This window comes from Pseudophryne corroboree, chromosome 1 (genome assembly GCF_028390025.1).
Source record: "Pseudophryne corroboree isolate aPseCor3 chromosome 1, aPseCor3.hap2, whole genome shotgun sequence".
Lineage (NCBI taxonomy): Eukaryota > Metazoa > Chordata > Amphibia > Anura > Myobatrachidae > Pseudophryne > Pseudophryne corroboree.
Genome location: NC_086444.1, coordinates 695,513,230 through 695,532,538, shown reverse-complemented (window position 1 = coordinate 695,532,538; position 19,309 = coordinate 695,513,230). Strand labels below are relative to the sequence as shown.

Below are 19,309 nucleotides of genomic sequence, written 5' to 3'. Positions count from 1 at the left end.
CTAGAAGATGAGCACTCTGCAGCAACCACAGCAGAGACACCCTGGTCCTTGGAGACAGGGTTATCAACCGATGCATCTGAAGATGCGATCCCGTCCAAGAGGTCCCACTGAAAAGTTCTTGCATGGAACTGCTTCGTAGGAAGCTACCATTTTTTCCAGGACTCGCGTGCAGTGATGCACCGACACCTGTTTTGGTTTCAGGGGGCCTCTGACTAGAGATGACAGCTCCTTGGCTTTCTCCTGCGGGAGAAACACTTTTTTCTGTTCTGTGTCCAGAACCATCCCCAGGAACAGTAGATGCGTCGTAGGAACCAGCTGCGACTTTGGAATATTCAGAATCCAGCCGTGCTGTTGTAGCACTTCCCGAGATAGTGCTACTCTGACAAACAACTGCTCCCTGGACCTCGCCTTTATAAGGAGATTGTCCAAGTACTGGATAATTCTTTCGGCCATTACCTTGGTAAATACCCTCGGTGCCGGGGACAGACCAACGGCAACGTCTGGAATTGGTAATGACAATACTGTACCACAATTTTGAGGTACTCCTGGTGAGGAGGGTAAATAGGGACATGCAGGTAAGCATCCTTGATGTCCAGTGATACCCTGAAATTCTCCAGGCTTGCAATAATCGCCCTGAGCGATTCCATTTTGAACTTGAACCTTCGTATATAAGTGTTCAAGGATTTCAATTTTAGAATGGGTCTCACCGAACCGTCTGGTTTCGGTGCCACAACATTTTTGGAATAGTAACCCCGGCCTTGTTGAAGGAGGGGTACCTTGATTTCACCTGCTGGAAGTACAGCTTGTGAATTGCCGCCAGTACTAACTCCCTATATCCGAGGGCAGCAGGCAAGGCTGATGTGAGGTAACGGCGAGGGGGAGTCGCCTCGAACTCCAGCTTGTATCCCTGTGACACTACTTGCAGAACCCAGTGATTCACCTGTGGGCAAGCCCACTGGTCCCTGAAGTTCCCGAGACGCGCCCCCACCGCACCTGTCTGTGGAGCCCCAGCGTCATGCTGTGGACTCAGAGGAAGCGGGGGAGGATTTTTGATCCTGGGAACTGGCTGTCTGTGCAGCTTTTTCCTTCTTCCCTTGTGCAGAAAGGAAGTGCCTTTGGCCCCCTTGCTTTTCTGAAGCCGAAAGGACTGTACCCGATAATACAGTGCTTTCTTAGGGTGTGAGGAAACCCGAGGTAGAAATTTTTCTTCCCAGCTGTTGCTGTGGATACAAGGTCCCAGAGACCATTCCCAAACAATTCCTCACCCTTATAAGGCATAATCTCCATGTGCCTTTTAAAGTCAACATCACCTGTCCACTGCCGGGTCTCTAATACCCTCCTGGCATAATGGACCTTGCATTAATTCTGGACGCCAGCCGGCAAATATCCCTCTGTGCATCCCTCATATATAAGACTACGTCTTTAATATGCTCTATGTTAGCACCATATTCTCCCTGTCTAGGGTATTAATATTATCGGACAGGATATCAGACCCTGCTGCAGCAGCACTATTCATGCTGAGGCAATTGCAGGTCTCAGTATAATACCTGAGTGTGTATATACAGACTTCAGGATAGCCTCCTGCTTTTTATCAGCAGGCTCCTTCAAAGTGGCCGTATCCTAAGACGGCAGTGCCACCTTTTATGACAAACGTGTGAGCGCCTTATCCACCCTAGGGGATATCTCCCAACGTGACCTATCCTCTGGCGGGAAAGGGTACGCCAGCAGTAATTTTTTTGAAATTACCAGTTTTTTATCGGGGGAACCCACGCTTCTTCACACACTTCATTCACTCATCTGATGGGGGAACAAAACACCGGCTGCTTTTTCTCCCCAAACATAAAACCCCTTTTATGTGGTACTTGGGTTAATGTCAGAAATGTGTAACACAATTTTTATTGCCGAGATCATGCAACGGATGTTCCTAGTGGATTGTGTATATGTCTCAACCTCGTCGACACTGGAGTCAGACTCCGTGTCGACATCTGTGTCTGCCATCTGAGGTAACGGGCGTGTTTTGAGCCCCTGATGGCCTTTGAGACGCCTGGGCAGGCGCGGGCTGAGAAGCCGGCTGTCCCACAGCTGTTACGTCATCCAGCCTTTTATGTAAGGAGTTGACACTGTCGGTTAATACCTTCCACCTATCCATCCACTCTGGTGTCGGCCCCACAGGGGGCGACATCCCATTTATCGGCATCTGCTCCGCCTCCACATAAGCCTCCTCATCCAACATGTCGACACAGCCGTACCGACACACCGCACACACACAGGGAATGCTCTGACTGAGGACAGGACCCCACACAGCCCTTTGGGGAGACAGAGAGAGAGTATGCCAGCACACACCAGAGCGCTATATAATGTAGGGATAAACACTATCACTGAGTGAATTTTCCCCAATAGCTGCTTGTATTAACAATATTGCGCCTAAATTTAGTGCCCCCCCTCTCTTTTTAACCCTTTGAGCCTGAAAACTACAGGGGAGAGCCTGGGGAGCTGTCTTCCAGCTACACTGTGAAGAGAAAATGGCGCCAGTGTGCCGAGGGAGATAGCTCCGCCCCTTTTTCGCGGACTTTTCTCCCGCTTTTTTATGGATTCTGGCAGGGGTAATTATCACATATATAGCCTCTGGGGCTATATATTGTGATTATTTTGCCAGCCAAGGTGTTTTTATTGCTGCTCAGCGCCTCCCCCCCCCCCCCCAGCGCCCTGCACCCTCAGTGACCGGAGTGTGAAGTGTGTATGAGGAGCAATGGCGCACAGCTGCAGTGCTGTGCGCTACCTTGGTGAAGACTGAAGTCTTCTGCCGCCGATTTTCCGGACCATCTTCATGCTTCTGGCTCTGTAAGGGGGACGGCGGCGCGGCTCCGGGAACGAACACCAAGGACGGGTCCTGCGGTCGATCCCTCTGGAGCTAATGGTGTCCAGTAGCCTAAGAAGCCCAAGCTAGCTGCAAGCAGGTAGGTTCGCTTCTTCTCCCCTTAGTCCCTCGTTGCAGTGAGCCTGTTGCCAGCAGGTCTCACTGTAAAATAAAAAACCTAACATATACTTTCTTTCTAGGAGCTCAGGAGAGCCCCTAGTGTGCATCCAGCTCGGCCGGGTACAGAAATCTAACTGAGGTCTGGAGGAGGGGCATAGAGGGAGGAGCCAGTGCACACCAGATAGTACCTAATCTTTCTTTTAGAGTGCCCAGTCTCCTGCGGAGCCCGTCAATCCCCATGGTCCTTACGGAGTTCCCAGCATCCACTAGGACGTCAGAGAAAATAAGATTCCTCACACTCCTCTGCCACCTTATCAGGAATTTGCAGAACATCTCTGATAGGTTCTATAAGAGCCCCTATTCTCTGTGACAGAGCAGCATCCCCCCCCGCCCCGCCTTCTGAGTCCACCTCCCCCTCCTCCATGTCTGACCCCTCAGCGTCAGAGTCAGACTGCAGTATATGGGCCAGAGATCGTTTTTGCGGAAAAATGGCAGGAGACTGAGACGCTTGTTTGGGGTTTGAGTCTCTATTCATAATCTCAGCCACAGACTGTCATAAGTATTGCGTCTTTCTCATGGCGGGACAATTTATTAGATATATTGGAAATCATTCCTTTAATGGAAACCAGCCATGCTGGTTCAGCCCCGCCAGCCAGAGACAGTGCACTACACCGAGTACATAGTAGTGAGCTCCCTGGGGAAGAGGAACACATGAAACACACTCTTTGCCTGACATATTGTAAATGTGACAACACACACACACAGGAAAGGTTAAAAATAAGATTTTACTCACCGGTAATTCTATTTCTCGTAGTCCGTAGTGGATGCTGGGTACTCCGTAAGGACCGTGGGGAATAGACGGGCTCCGCAGGAGACTGGGGACTCTTTAAAGAAAGATTAGGTACTATATCTGGTGTGCACTGGCTCCTCCCTCTATGCCCCTCCTCCAAACCTCAGTTAGGGAAACTGTGCCCGGAAGAGCGGACACTACAAGGAAAGGATTTGGAATCCAGGGTAAGACTCATACCAGCCACACCAATCACACCGTACAACTCGTGATAACTATACCCAGCCAACAGTATGAATAACAACTGAGCCTCACTGAACAGATGGCTCATAACAATAACCCTTTAGTTAAGCAATAACTATATACAAGTATTGCAGAAAATCCGCACTTGGGACGGGCTCCCAGCATCCACTACGGACTACGAGAAATAGATTTACCGGTGAGTAAAATCTTATTTTCTCTGCTGTCCTAGTGGATGCTGGGTACTCCGTAAGGACCATGGGGATTATACCAAAGCTCCCAAACGGGCGGGAGAGTGCGGATGACTCTGCAGCACCGAATGAGCAAACTCAAGGTCCTCCTCAGCCAGGGTATCAAACTTGTAGAATTTTGCAAACGTGTTTGATCCCGACCAGGTAGCAGCTCGGCAAAGTTGTAAAGCAGAGACCCCTCGGGCAGCTGCCCAAGAAGAGCCCACCTTCCTCGTGGAATGGGCTTTTACTGATTTAGGATGCGGCAGTCCAGCCGCAGAATGTGCAAGTTGAATCGTGCAACAGATCCAGCGAGCAATAGTCTGCTTAGAAGCAGGAGCACCCAGCTTGTTGGGTGCATGCAGGATAAACAGCGAGTCAGTCTTTCTGACTCTAGCCGTCCTGGAAACAGATTTTCAGGGCCCGGACTACGTCCAGCAACTTGGAAGCCTCCAAGTCCCGAGTAGCCGCAGGCACCACAATAGATTGGTTCAAATGAAACGCTGATACCACCTTAGGGAGAAATTGGTGACGAGTCCTCAATTCTGCCCTGTCCACATGGAAGATCAGATAGGGGCTTTTACAGGACAAAGCCGCCAATTCTGACACCCGCCTAGCCGAAGCCAAGGCCAAAATCTGAACACTTTCCACGTGATATATTTCAACTCCACGGTCTGAAGTGGCTCAAACCAATGTGATTTTAGGAAATCAAACACAACGTTGAGATCCCAAGGTGCCACTGGGGGCACAAAAGGGGACTGAATATGCAGCACTCCCTTAACAAACGTCTGAACTTCAGGCAGTGAAGCCAGTTCTTTTTGAAAGAAAATAGACAGGGCCGAAATCTGGACTTTAATGGATCCCAATTTTAGGCCCATAGTCACTCCTGACTGTAGGAAGTGCAGAAATCGACCCAGCTGAAATTCTTCTGTTGGGGCCTTCATAGCCTCACACCAAGCAACATATTTTCGCCATATGCGGTGATGTTTTGCTGTCACATCTTTCCTAGCTTTTATCAGCGTAGGAATGACTTCAACCGGAATGCCCTTTTCCATCAGGATCCGGCGTTCAACCGCCATGCCGTCAAACGCAGCCGCGGTAAGTCTTGGAACAGACAGGGCCCCTGCTGTAGCAGGTCCTGTCTGAGAGGCAGAGGCCAAGGGTCCTCTGAGATAATTTCTTGTAGTTCCGGGTACCAAGTCCTTCTTGGCCAATCCAGAACTATGAGTATAGTTCTTACTCCTCTCTTTCTTATTATCCTCAATACCTTTGGTATGAGAGGAAGAGGAGGGAACACATAAACCGACTGGTACACCCACGGTGTCACTAGAGCGTCCACAGCTATCGCCTGAGGGTCCCTTGACCTGGCGCAATATCTTTTTAGCTTTTTGTTGAGGCGGGACGCCATCATGTCTACCTGTGGCCTTTCCCAACGATTTACAATCAGCTGGAAGACTTCTGGATGAAGTCCCCTCTCTCCCGAGTGGAGGTTGTACCTGCTGAGGAAGTCTGCTTCCCAGTTGTCCACTCCCGGAATGAACACTGCTGACAGTGCTATCACGTGATTTTCCGCCCATCGGAGAATCCTTGTGGCTTCTGCCATCGCCATCCTGCTTCTTGTGCCGCCCTGCCGGTTTACATGGGCGACCGCCGTGATGTTGTCTGACTGAATCAGCACCGGCTGGTTTTGAAGCAGGGGTTTTGCCTGACTTAGGGCATTGTAAATGGCCCTTAGTTCCAGAATATTTAAGTGTAGGGAAGCCTCCTGACTCGACCATTGTCCTTGGACGTTTCTTCCCTGAGTGACTGCCCCCCATCCTCGGAGGCTTGCATCCGTGGTCACCAGGACCCAGTCCTGTATGCCGAATCTGCGGCCCTCGAGAAGATGAGCACTCTGCAGCCACCACAGCAGAGACACCCTGGCCCTTGGGGACAGGGTGATCAGCCGATGCATCTGAAGATGCGATACGGACCACTTGTCTAACAGATCCCACTGAAAGATCCTTGCATGGAACCTGCCGAATGGAATTGCCTCGTAAGAAGCTACCATCTTTCCCAGGACTCGCGTGCAGTGATGCACCGACACCTGTTTTGGTTTCAGGAGGTCTCTGACCAGAGATGACAACTCCTTGGCCTGCTCTTCCGGAAGAAAAACCTTCTTCTGTTTTGTGTCCAGAATCATACCCAGGAACAGCAGACGCGTCGTAGGAACCAGCTGCGACTTTGGAATATTCAGAATCCAGCCGTGCTGTTGTAGCACTTCCTGAGATAGTGCTACTCCGACCAACAACTGCTCCCTGGACCTCGCCTTTATAAGGAGATCGTCCAAGTACGGGATAATTATAACTCCCTTCTTTCTAAGGAGTTTCATCGTTTCGGCCATTACTTTGGTAAATACCCTCGGTGCCGTGGACAGACCAAACGGCAACGTCTGGAATTGGTAATGGCAGTCCTGTACCACAAAACGGAGGTACACCTGGTGAGGTGGGTAAATGGGGACATGTAGGTAAGCATCCTTGATGTCCAGTGATACCATGTAATCCCCCTCTTCCAGGCTTGCAATAACCGCCCTGAGCGATTCCATTTTGAACTTTAACTTCCTTATATAAGTGTTCAAGGATTTTAAATTTAGAATGGGTCTCACCGAACCGTCTGGTTTCGGTACCACAAACATTGTGGAATAGTAACCCCGTCCCTGTTGAAGGAGGGGAACTTTTATTATCACCTGCTGGAGGTACAGCTTGTGAATTGCCGCCAGCACTACCTCCCTGTCCTGGGAAGTAGCTGGCAAGGCTGATTTGAGGTAACGGCGAGGGGGAGACTTCTCGAATTCCAGCTTGTAACCCTGAGATACCACTTGTAGAACCCAGGGATCCACCTGTGAGCGAACCCACCAGTCGCTGAAGTTCCGGAGACAGGCCCCCACCGCACCTGGCTCCACATAACATAAAGCCAAACTGTAGTATGCGAATGTGCATACTGACAAGACACAATGCTTCTGGGAACATGTCCTCTGGACAAGCGAGTCAAACAAAAAACATTGGGACTTTTCTGTAGTTGCCTTCTATGGGCCCTGAGAAGGCACGCCTCAAACCGTAAACAGCTGGAGCAGTTTGCACAGAAAGAATGGGCCAAACTACCAGTTTAAACTACAGGTAAAGTCTCAATATGAGCTACACTGCTTGATTGTTTCTTTTATTATTTAATTACAGTTTCTTATATAGCACAACATATTCCATTGTGCTTTACAACTGGAAACATTAGTGATAAAACAAACTGGGTAATAACAGACAGAGGTAAAAAGGCAAGCTTACAATCTATAGGGAAATAGGAAGGGTACACAAGAATAGGCACTATCTATAGAATAGCAGTCCCACCAGATTGAAAAGATAGACCTGATGGGAAATAATTTAGATCTGAATGCTTCTAAAAGGTGATGTGGGTGGTTACGGAATTTGATAAGCTTGCCTGAAGAGGTGAGACTTCAGGGAACATGTGAAAGTTTGGAGACGGGAGGAGTCTTATTGTGCGTGAGAGGGTATTCCATAGGGTGGGGGCTGCCTGAAGAAAGTCCTGCAATTGTGAGTCGGAGTGATCTGTGTGGATGAGAGACCCAGATCTTGTGCAGAGCGGAGAACCAGAGTTGGAAAATATTTTGAGAGAAGAGAACAGATATTTATTGATGCAGTTTGGTTAGCTTTATATGCGAGTAGAAGTATTTTATTGAATACAGTAGAATATAGGCAACCAATGGAGGGACTGACAAAGCAGATCAGCAGACGGACTTCTTGCTTAGAAAAATCAGCCTTGCAGCTGCATTCAGAATGGAGTTTAGTGGAGAGTCTTTTCTTGGGAAGACCAGTAAGGAGACTATCGCAATAATTAATGCGGGACATAATGAGTGCATGGATTTGCAGAGTCTTGTGTAAGAAATGGTCGTATTTTAGATATGTTTTTTAGATGCATGTAATATGATTTAGAGACAAATTGAATGTGTGGAACAAAGTACAGTTCAGAGTCAAGAATGACACCTAGGAAGCGAACTTGTGGGGTAGGGTAGATAGTAGATTTGCCAACAGCTACAGAGATATGAGGTTGATAACTACTACTGGCTGGTGGGAATATAACGAATTGTGTTTTGTAAATGTTGGGTTTGATGTAGCGAGATGACATCCAAGATGAAATGGAAGAAAGGCAGACACACGGACCGATGGCTACAACTCTGGGGAGAATAGATAGATTTGAGTATCATCTGTGTACAAATGATACTGAAAGAGCTCATTAGTTTGCCAAGAGATGAGGTATAGATTGAGAAAAGCAGTTGTGGTACTCCAGAGGAGGTGGAATCAGATGAGAACCAAGAAAGGGCTGTATCCTGAAAACCTACGGATTGTATGAGAAGAGTGTTCAAACCATGTCAAAAACAGCAGAGACATCTGCCCATTCACTACTTTAGTCAGTGCTGTTGTGCGAGTTAAGAAAGTGTGTGAGGGGAGTATAAGTAAGTCTCTCAAGTAGCTTGGAGAGGCATGGGAGCTGAGAGATGGGACAGTAGTTGAGGCGTGCAGAGCCCGGCCCCACCGATATAGTCGATGTTGGCCTGCCTCCACTGTCTATTTTACCTTTCGATGCTGATCCCGCGGGAACGCGCATCGGCATCGCAAGGACTATACACACGGTACGATACGCACTATATTTTCTTACAATTTTGACTATATATAGTCAAAATCATAAGAAAAATCGCACTATGTGTACACACCTTAAGAGAGAGAGTTTTGGTGTTTTTTCAGTATGGGAGTAATCGCTGCATGCTTGAACGGAGAATGAAAGATATCAGTAGAGGGAGAGATTACAGATTTTAATTAGATAAGCACAGGAGACCGTTTTACTAATGTTTGAGGGTATAGGATCAAGAGGAGAGGTAGTGGAGTAGGAGGATGAAACGAGTGCAGATACTTCATCATTTGTGGGATTAAATAAGGAGAAGGTGCCAGAGTGTTCATGTAGAGCAGGCATGTCAAACTCAAATATATACATATAGAGGTAGAGTATTCCTTATCCAAAATGCTTAGGACCAGTAGCATTTTGGATAACTGATTTACTCCGAAATACGGAATAGAGTTATGGTAAAACTTATCTTTGTTAACGCTTTTTCTTTGAGGTCCATAGGATTGACAGGTACATAGGAGTATAGGCTTTGGATAGTATCCGGGGCACAAGACAGTTCAAGCTTTGCAACTTCCCAGAATGCTCCTGTCTTCCTCCTATATACCCTGCTCCTAGCCAGGGACTGTCAGTTTGTTAGCAAGAAAGAAGAAGACTAATACATACCACAAAACCCATTCATACTCAAGAAGGGAATTGATGATTGAGAAAAGAAAAACCCTTTGAAGCCAGGTGCATCAGGGTGGGGGCCCTGTGAATCCTATGGACCTAGAAGAAAGTTAAAATAGGTAAGTTTTAACATAATTCTTAATTTCTTCTTCAGGGTCAATAAACTTCACAGGTACATAGAGGGATGTTTCTGTGCTGAGAGGAGTACTCGACATCCAAATAAAGCATCCTGAGAAGTAAAATTGTCAAAGGCACAGAACCGTAGAAATGTGTGGCCAGAGGACCATGTGGCTGCTTTGCAAAGTTGTTCAGCAGACACCCCACGGCGGGATGCCCATGACAGACCCATAGACCTAGTAGTATGTGCAGAGATTTTGTCTGGCACAGGGAGGTCTGCTTATTGGTCAGCATGTGATATTGTTGTACGAATCCATCTGGACAAGGTTTTCTTTGTCAGCTGGCCAGCCTCTTCTGTGGAATCCATAAAGGACAAAGAGTGAGTCTGTTTTCCTAATGGACTTGTTTTATTTACATAAATCTGTAAGGCTCGGATTACATCTAGAGAGGACTCACCTGTTGAGAGGTCCGGAGGAGAACAGAAGGCTGGGACAACTATTTCCTCATTTAGGTGAAAGTTAGAGACCACCTTTAGGAGGTAGTTTGGTCTGGTTCTAATGGAAAATTAGAAATGGGGATTTACACGAAAGGGCCCCTAAATTCGACACCCTTCTTGCTGATGCAATTGCCAGAAGAAAAAGTGTCTTTGCTGTAAGCCATTTAAGATCCACTGACTCTAAAGGCTCATAAATCCTAAGGGGATACTGGAGGAGTAAACGGAGGTTGTATTCTAAGTACTCCTTGCAAAAAGGTGCAAACGTCAGGAAGCATAGCAATCCTACATTGAAACCACACCTTTAGTGAAGCAAACTTTAATCCGTGATCTAGTCCAGTTTGAAGGAAAGCCAAGATCCTTGACACCCTAAAGGTAAGAAGGTCATAATTTTTAGGAGCATACCATTGGAAGTAGGTGTGCCATACTCTGTAGTAAATCCTTGCTGATACTGGTATCCTAGCTCTGAGCATAGTTTGTACTACTTGACTGGAAAATCCTTTTGCTTTCAAAGCCACATCGTCAAAGACAGGCAAGCTAAGTCCTTATATAGACAGGGACCTAGAGACAATAGGTCTGGCCATAGAGGCAGTGGCAGAGGGTTGACCACCGAGAGATTGAGGCGGTATGTGCACCAATGACGCCTGGGCCAAGCTGGGGCTATAAGTATCAACATGCCCCCTTCTTGTTTGAATTGACCCTTGGTGGAAGAGACAGTGGTGAGAACAGATATGCCAGCCTGAACTTCCATTTGATTGCCAGATCATCCACAAATACTACCTGGGGATCCTTTGTGCGAGAGCCGTATCGTTGAAGTTTTTTGACGTGACAGGAGGCCAAAAGATCCACTTCTGGAAGGCCCCACTTGTCTACCAATATTTGAAATATTTGTGGGTGTAGGGCCCATTCTGCTGAATGCACCTTGTTTAGAATTCCCAGAATTAATACTGCAGAGATTGCCAGGAGATGGTGTTCAGTCCATCTTAGGATGTTAGCTACTTCCTGCATTACGGACTGACTGCGGGTTACTCCCGGATGATTTAGATATGCCACTACTGTGGCATTGTCGTACTGAACCTGTACCGGTTTGCCCTGAAGAATAGTTTTTGCCTGCTTGAGGGCTCTTAAGATTGCCCCTAGCTCTAGTACATTGATAGAAGGCTTTCTGAGTGAGTCCACTTTCCTTGAAAGGAGTGGTGACCTGTTATCGCCAACCATCCTGATAGGCTGGCATCCGTGGTCAGACGTACCCACTCTGTAGCTGTAGATAGGCCAAAGGGCAGTGCCTGAGACTGATAGTGTTTCAGCACTACAAATCTGAGATACTGCTGATGAGCAGGTAATATAGGTACATGGTATGTATCCCGGATATCCAGTTATACCGTGAAATCCCCCGGTTCCAAGGCTAGTACAATGTACCGCAAAGTCTCCATACGAAACCTGGGTACTCGGACAAACTTGTTCAGTGCCCTTAAATTTAATATGGGGCGGTATGACACATTGGGCTTCTGCACCAAGAAGAGAGCAGAGTAAAAGACCTTTCCTTGATATATAGTGGGTACTGGAATTATCACTCCTGCCTCTAGTAGAGAATGTATTGCTTCCAGCATAGCTCCCACCTTATCTGGATCCCTTGGAAGGCTTGCTGGGGAGGTATCTGCAAGAAGTGCAGAGCATAGCCGTGGGAGACTACTTTCTGAACCCAGGCGCCCATGGTTGTGTGACCCCCAGGTGCTTGTGTACTGAAGAAGCCGACCTCCCACCTTGGAATTTCCCAGGAGGAAGCCCGTCCATTCAGGCTGTGGGTTTGTCGGCATACTTAACTGCCGGCTGCCTAGTAGCACAGGCCTGTTTAGGATTTGCTCTTGGTCTAGGATTAGCTGCTGACGGCAGAAATGCTGTTTTAGAAGCTGCAACAGTAGCTACTATTTCATCCAATTTCTTACAAAACAGGACATCACCCATGAATGGTATAAGATTTCAAGAGCATTTTTTAGACTCCGTGTCAGTGCCTTCCAAGTACGTAACCAAATCATACTTCTTGCTGTAACAGAAGTAGCTGACACTTTAGAAGCTAACAATCCAGTGGCAAGAGCTGCTTCCCCTAGATATGACGCTGCCTTTCTAATATTAACAATGCGAGACAATTGAGCTCTATCTGCAAGTTTCTACCTGTCTGTCTGTAGCATCCCTTAGTGATGAGACCGAAGGTATAGGCAGTGTAGACGTGCGCACCAAGCATGCTACATGCGAATCCACTGAGGGAGTAGTCTCCCATTTTACTCAATGCTGCACTGAGAGAGGGTAAAGGTAGATAAGCGTTTAGGAATCAGGTATCTTTTGCTAGGGGTAGCCCAAGCTTCCTGCAATATATCCGTTAGTTGTTCTGACAGCGGAAACTCCGCTTTTCTAACCACCTTAGGATGCTTAAACACAGTTTTTTTGTTTTTCTTTAATTTAGGAGCTGGTTGTTCCTCTTCTACCTCTAAAATAGACCTAAGTGCTTTTATCAAGGCAGATACATTAATATTGGAAAGATGCTGATCCTTCATAGAGAGGAACATCCATAAAATCTTGCTTCCCAGATGAATCCTCCGATTCAGATATTAGCGTAGACAAAGTAGAGTGCACAGCTCGTTTATGAGTTTTAACTACTGATGGCTTATGGTCTTGTAACATCTGCTTGAGACCCATAGAAGTCTGAGACATGTTTTGTACTGAATGAGTTAAAATGTCAACCCAGGGGGGTTGCATGGAGAGCATAGGGGGATTTAACATCACAGGTTGTAGCTGTTGGGGAAATCCCACATTAGGAGTTTGAGCAGGAGTTGATAATTGATCTGCTATATGTGTAGGGAGCTGTAAAAAAGGAAGCCCACGGCCCCCTGGTGAGGCTGATCCACAGAGGTAGACTGGCGTAGACTACTACACTTAAGGACATTGGCCACCCTGCCTAGAATCCTGCGGAGATAACACCCCTGCACATGTTCTACATGTTAACAGCACCGGGGGTAGCCTGCTCCTTTTGTCTTAGAGAACATGGCAATATAACATATGGCACACCATACTGTATAGCTAAATAAATGAAATGGCCCTCACAAATTAAATATAATAATATATTATAATATAATATAATATAATATAATATAATATAATATATATATATATATATATATGTATAAGCTTGCTCATGGACCGGCACTCCTCTCATCCGTGGTAAATAGCTCCGGTGCCTCCAGAGGAAACGTGTTAATAAACGTGATGAAAAAAGACCTGCGGCACTCAGAAACTTAAACAGTGAAAACCGTGTATTCACATCAGCAAATGAACCAACGTTTCGGGGCTCGCACGCCCCTTTGTCAAGGTGATCAGAAATGAGAAACATGCAGACACTACTTACCTAAATACCTAAGAGAAGCCCGCCGTGAAGAGGCACCGCCCGCGGGTGCGCCTTCGGGACCCGGAACTGGCGCACAGACGGCGCGGCATGATGATGTCGTCGTGTAGCCATGGTAACCGGGAAGCCGGAGATCGCGTCAACGCGAGCTGGTGCTATACAAAACATAACAATGACATTTAGTAACAGAACCCCTCGAGGGGTTCTGTTACTAAATGTCACTGTTATGTTTTGTATAGCACCAGCTCGCGTTGACGCAATCTCCGGCTTCCCGGTTACCATGGCTACACGTCATCATGCCGCGCCGTCTGTGCGCCAGTTCCGGGTCCCGAAGGCGCACCCGCGGGCGGTGCCTCTTCACGGCGGGCTTCTCATAGGTATTTAGGTAAGTAGTGTCTGCATGTTTCTCATTTCTGATCACCTTGACAAAGGGGCGTGCGAGCCCCGAAACGTTGGTTCATTTGCGGATGTGAATACACGGTTTTCACTGTTTAAGTCTCTGAGTGCCGCAGGTCTTTTTTCATCACGTATATATGTGTGTATATATATATGTGTGTATATATATATATATATATATATGTGTGTATATATATATATATATATATATATATATATATATATATACATATACATACACACACACACATCTATACACACACACACATATACACACACACAGCTCAAAAAAAATAAAGGGAACACTAAAATAACACATCCTAGATCTGAATGAATGAATTATTCTTATTAAATACTTTGTTCTTTACATAGTTGAGTGAGCGGACATCAAAATCACACAAAAATTATCAATGGAAATCAAATTTATTAACCCATGGAGGTCTGGATTTGGAGTCACACAAAATTAAAGTGGAAAAACACACTACAGGCTGATCCAACTTTGATGTAATGTCCTTAAAACAAGTCAATATGAGGCTCAGTAGTGTGTGTGGCCTCCACGTGCCTGTATGACCTCCCTACAATGCCTGGGCATGCTCCTGATGAGGTGGCAGATGGTCTCCTGAGGGATCTCCTCCCAGACCTGGACAAAAGCATCCGCCAACTCCTGGACAGTCTGTGGTGCAACGTGGCGTTGGTGGATGGAGCGAGACATGATGTCCCAGATGTGCTCAATTGGATTCAGGTCTGGGGAATGGGCGGGCCAGTCCATAGCATCAATGCCTTCGTCTTGCAGGAACTACTGACACTTCAGCCAAATGAGGTCTTGCACTGTCTTGCATTAGGGGGAACCCAGGGCCAACCGCACCAGCATATGGTCTCACAAGGGGTCTGAGGATCTCATCTCGGTACCTAATGGCAGTCAGGCTACCTCTGGCAAACCGGTCATGCTGGAGGATGTTGCAGGCAGCAGAACGTTCTCCTTGGCGTCTCCAGACTCTGTCACGTCTGTCACATGTGCTCAGTGAGAACCTGCTTTCATCTGTGAAGAGCACAGGGCACCAGTGGCGAATTTGGCAATCTTGGTGTTCTCTGGCAAATGCCAAACGTTCTGCACGGTGTTGGGCTGTAAGCACAACCCCCACCTGTGGACGTCGGGCCCTCATACCACCCTCATGGAGTCTGTTTCTGATCGTTTGTGTAGACACATGCACATTTGTGGCTTGCTGGAGGTCATTTTGCATGGCTCTGGCAGTGCTCCTCCTTGCACAAAGGCGGAGGTAGCGGTCCTGCTGCTGGGTTCTTGCCCTCCTACAGCCTCCTCCACGTCTCCTGATGTACTGGCCTGTCTCCTGGTAGCGCCTCCATGCTCTGGACACTACGCTGACAGACACAGCAAACCCTCTTGCCACAGCTCGCATTGATGTGCCATCCTGGATGAGCTGCACTACCTGAGCCACTTGTGTGGGTTGTAGACTCCGTATCATGCTACCACTAGAGTGAAAGCACCGCCAGCTTTCAAAAGTGACCAAAACATCAGCCAGAAAGCATAGGAGCTGAGAAGTGGTCTGTGGTCACCACCTGCAGAACTCCTCCTTTATTGGGGGTGTCTTGCTAATTGCCTATAATTCCCACCTGTTGTCTATTCCATTTGCACAACAGCATGTGAAGTTGATTGTCAATCAGTGTTGCTTCCTATGTGGACCGTTTGATCTCACAGAAGTGTGATTGACTTGGAGTTACATTGTGTTTAAGTGCATGTATGTATGTATGCATGCATGCATGCATGTATGCATGCACACAGATTTTATTTATTTATTTATATATATATATATATATATATATATATATATAGATATAGATATATATATATAGATATATAGATATATATATATATATATATATAGATATAGATATATATAGATATATATAGATATAGATATATATAGATATATCGAGTTTTATGGTAAGAACTTACCCTTGTTAAAACTCTTTCTGCGAGGTACACTGGGCCCCACAAGTCTGGACAATGGGGTGTAGAATAGGATCTTGATCCGAGGCACCAACAGGCTCAAAGCTTTGACTGTTCCCAGAATGTACAGCGCCGCCTCCTCTATCACCCCGCCTCCCAGCACAGGAGCTCAGTTTAGTTAACCAGCCCAATGCAGTAGCAGGAAAAGAGACGACAACGGTTAGTAGCCACATACACCACACTCTCACGACAAGAGAAGTGTCAGCGGCTAATGCCATATCAACCCAAAGAAGCTAAATGCGCCAGGGTGGGCACCTTGTGGAGCCCAGTGTACCTCGCAGAAAGAGTTTTAACAAGGGTAAGTTCTTACCATAAAACTCGTTTTCTGCTGCGGGGTACACTGGGCTCCACAAGTCTGGACAATGGGGATGTCCTAAAGCAGTTTCTTATGGGAGGGGACGCACTGTAGCGGGCACAAGAACCCGACGTCCAAAGGAAGCATCCTGGGAAGCGGCAGTAACGAAGGCATAGAACCTTATGAACGTGTTCCCGGAGGACCACGTAGCCACCTTGCACAATTGGTCAAGGGTCGCACCATGTTGGGTCGCCCAAGAAGGTCCAACAGACCGAGTAGAATGGGCCGTAATGTGAACAGGAGCTGACAGACCAGCCTTCACATAAGCATGCGCAATCACCATTCTAATCCACCTGGCCAGGGTCTGCTTGTGAGCAGGCCAGCCACGTTTGTGAAATCCAAACAAAACAAAGAGAATCATCCTTTCGAATAGAAGCAGTTCTCTTCACATAGATACGGAGAGCCCGTACCACATCCAATGACCGCTCTTTGGGAGACAAATCAGGAGAAACAAAAGCTGGAACCACAATCTCCTGATTAAGGTGGAACGAAGAAACCACCTTAGGTAAATATCCGGGACGAGTCCTAAGAACCGCCCGGTCACGGTGAAAAATCAGATATGGGGAACTACAAGACAAGGCACCCAAATCCGACACTCTTCTAGCAGAGGCAATAGCCAGCAAGAACACCACCTTAAGGGAAAGCCACTTAAGGTCAGCTTGAACCAAGAGGTTCAAATGGAGGCTCCTGCAACGCCTCCAAAACCACCGACAAGTCCCAAGGAGCCACAGGCGGGACATAGGGAGGTTGGAAACGCAACACACCCTGAGTGAAAGTATGAACAACAGGTAAAGTCGCAATTTTTCTCTGAAACTACACCGACAAGGCAGAAATATGAACCTTGAGGGAGGCCAGACGCAGGCCTAAATCTAGGCCCTGCTGTAGAAAAGCCAAAAGATTGGCTGTACTAAACTTGGAAGCGTCATAATAGTTAGATGCGCACCAAACAAAGTAGGAATGCCAGACCCGATGGTAAATCCGAGCAGGGGCCGGTTTCCGGGCCCGCAACATAGTTTGAATGATCTCTTCAGAAAAACCCTTAGCTCTTAAGACGGAAGCTTCAAGAGCCACGCCGTCAAAGACAGCCGGGCTAGGTCCTGGTAGACACAGGGGCCCTGAACGAGGAGGTCTGGGCGTTGTGGAAGTAGAAGTGGACGCTCTGACGATAGGCCTTGCAGGTCTGAGAACCAGTGCCGTCTGGGCCACGCCGGAGCTATGAGAAGCAGATTTCCTTTTTCTTGCTTGAACTTCCGAAGTACCCTGGGCAGGAGTGACACCGGAGGGAACACGTACGGCAGCCGAAACCTACACGGCAACGCCAGCGCATCCACGAATGCTGCTTGAGGATCCCTTGTCCTTGCTCGGAAGACCGGAACCTTGTGATTGTGTCGAGACGCCATCAGATCCACATCTGGAAGACCCCACCTTTCCACGAGGAGTTGAAACACTTCTGGATGGAGGCCCCACTCGCCGGCATGCACGTCCTGACGACTGAGAAAGTCCGCTTCCCATATCAGGACTCCCGGAATGAATATTGCCGATATTGCCGGTAGATGGCGTTCTGCCCAATGTAGAATCCGCGAGGCTTCCTTCATTGCCAAACGGCTTCGAGTGCCGCCTTGATGATTTATGTAAGCCACTGTGGTGGCGTTGTCCGACTGTACTTGAACAGGACGGTTCTGAATCAAATGCTGGGCTACGTTCAACGCATTGAAGACCGCCCGCAATTCCAGAATGTTGATCGAGAGGAGAGATTCCTCCTTGGTCCACCGACCCTGCAAGGAGTGCTGCTCCAGCACTGCGCCCTAACCTCTTAGACTGGCATCTGTCGTCAACAGGACCCAGTTGGATATCCAGAAGGGATGGCCTCTGCACAATTGTCGGTCCAGGAGCCACCAGAGCAGCGACAGACAGACCTCCAGAGTCAAAGAGATCATGTGAGACCTGATCCGGTGAGGCAGGCCGTCCCACTTGGCTAGAATCAGCTTCTGGAGGGGGCGAGAATGGAATTGAGCATACTCCACCATGTCAAATGCTGACACCATGAGGCCCAGCACCTGCATTGCCGAATGTATCGACACTTGCGGACGAGAAAGGAAGCAACGAATCCTGTCCTGAAGTTTCAGGACTTTCTCCTGAGACAAGAACAACCTCTGGTTGTGAGTGTCCAACAGCGCTCCAAGATGCACCATGCTCTGAGCAGGGACCAGGGAGGATTTCTTCCAGTTGATGAGCCACCCGTGGGCTTGTAGAAACCGGACCGTCATATCAAGATGACGCAGGAGAAGATCTGGGGAATTTGCCAGGATTAACAAGTCGTCCAGATACGGCAGTATCCTGACCCCTTGACGGCGGAGTACCACCATCATCACCGCCATAACTTTGGTGGAGACTCGCAGAGCCGTTGTTAAACCAAAAGGTAATGCCCGAAACTGGTAATGGAGGTTGCCAATAGCGAACCTCAGGTATTGTTGATGTGACACTGCTATAGGAATATGCAGGTAAGCATCCTGTATGTCCAGAGAGACCATGTAGTCCCCAGGTTCCAAGGCCAGAACTATAGAGTGAAGGGTTTCCATACGGAACTTGGAAACCTTCACAAATTTGTTCAGTGCCTTGAGGTTGAGAATGGGCCGGGAGGACTCATTCGGTTTCGGGACTAGAAACAGCGGAGAATAGTACCCCCGGCCCCTCTGAGCAAGAGGCACCTGTACTACGACTCCTGTATCCAGGAGGGTCTGTACCACCGAATGCAGAGCGTTTGCCTTTGTCTGGTCTGACGGGACGTCTGTCTGGCAAAATCGATGAGGGGGTCGGTTTTTGAAGGCTATGGCGTAACCTCGAGTGACGACTTCCCGTACCCAGGCATCTGAAGTGGTCTTCAACCATTCCTGGGTATACCCTAGAAGCCGGCCCCCCACCCTGGGATCCCCCAGGGGGAGGCCCGCCCCATC

General features: G+C 47.8%; 1 protein-coding gene across 3 annotated transcripts in view; it reads right to left on the bottom strand.

Annotated features, from left to right (window-relative positions):
* Positions 1 to 19,309, bottom strand: part of MOB3A (MOB kinase activator 3A) — a 144,953-nt gene that overhangs the window by 84,650 nt on the left and 40,994 nt on the right. The gene's annotated exons all lie outside the window — the stretch shown is intronic.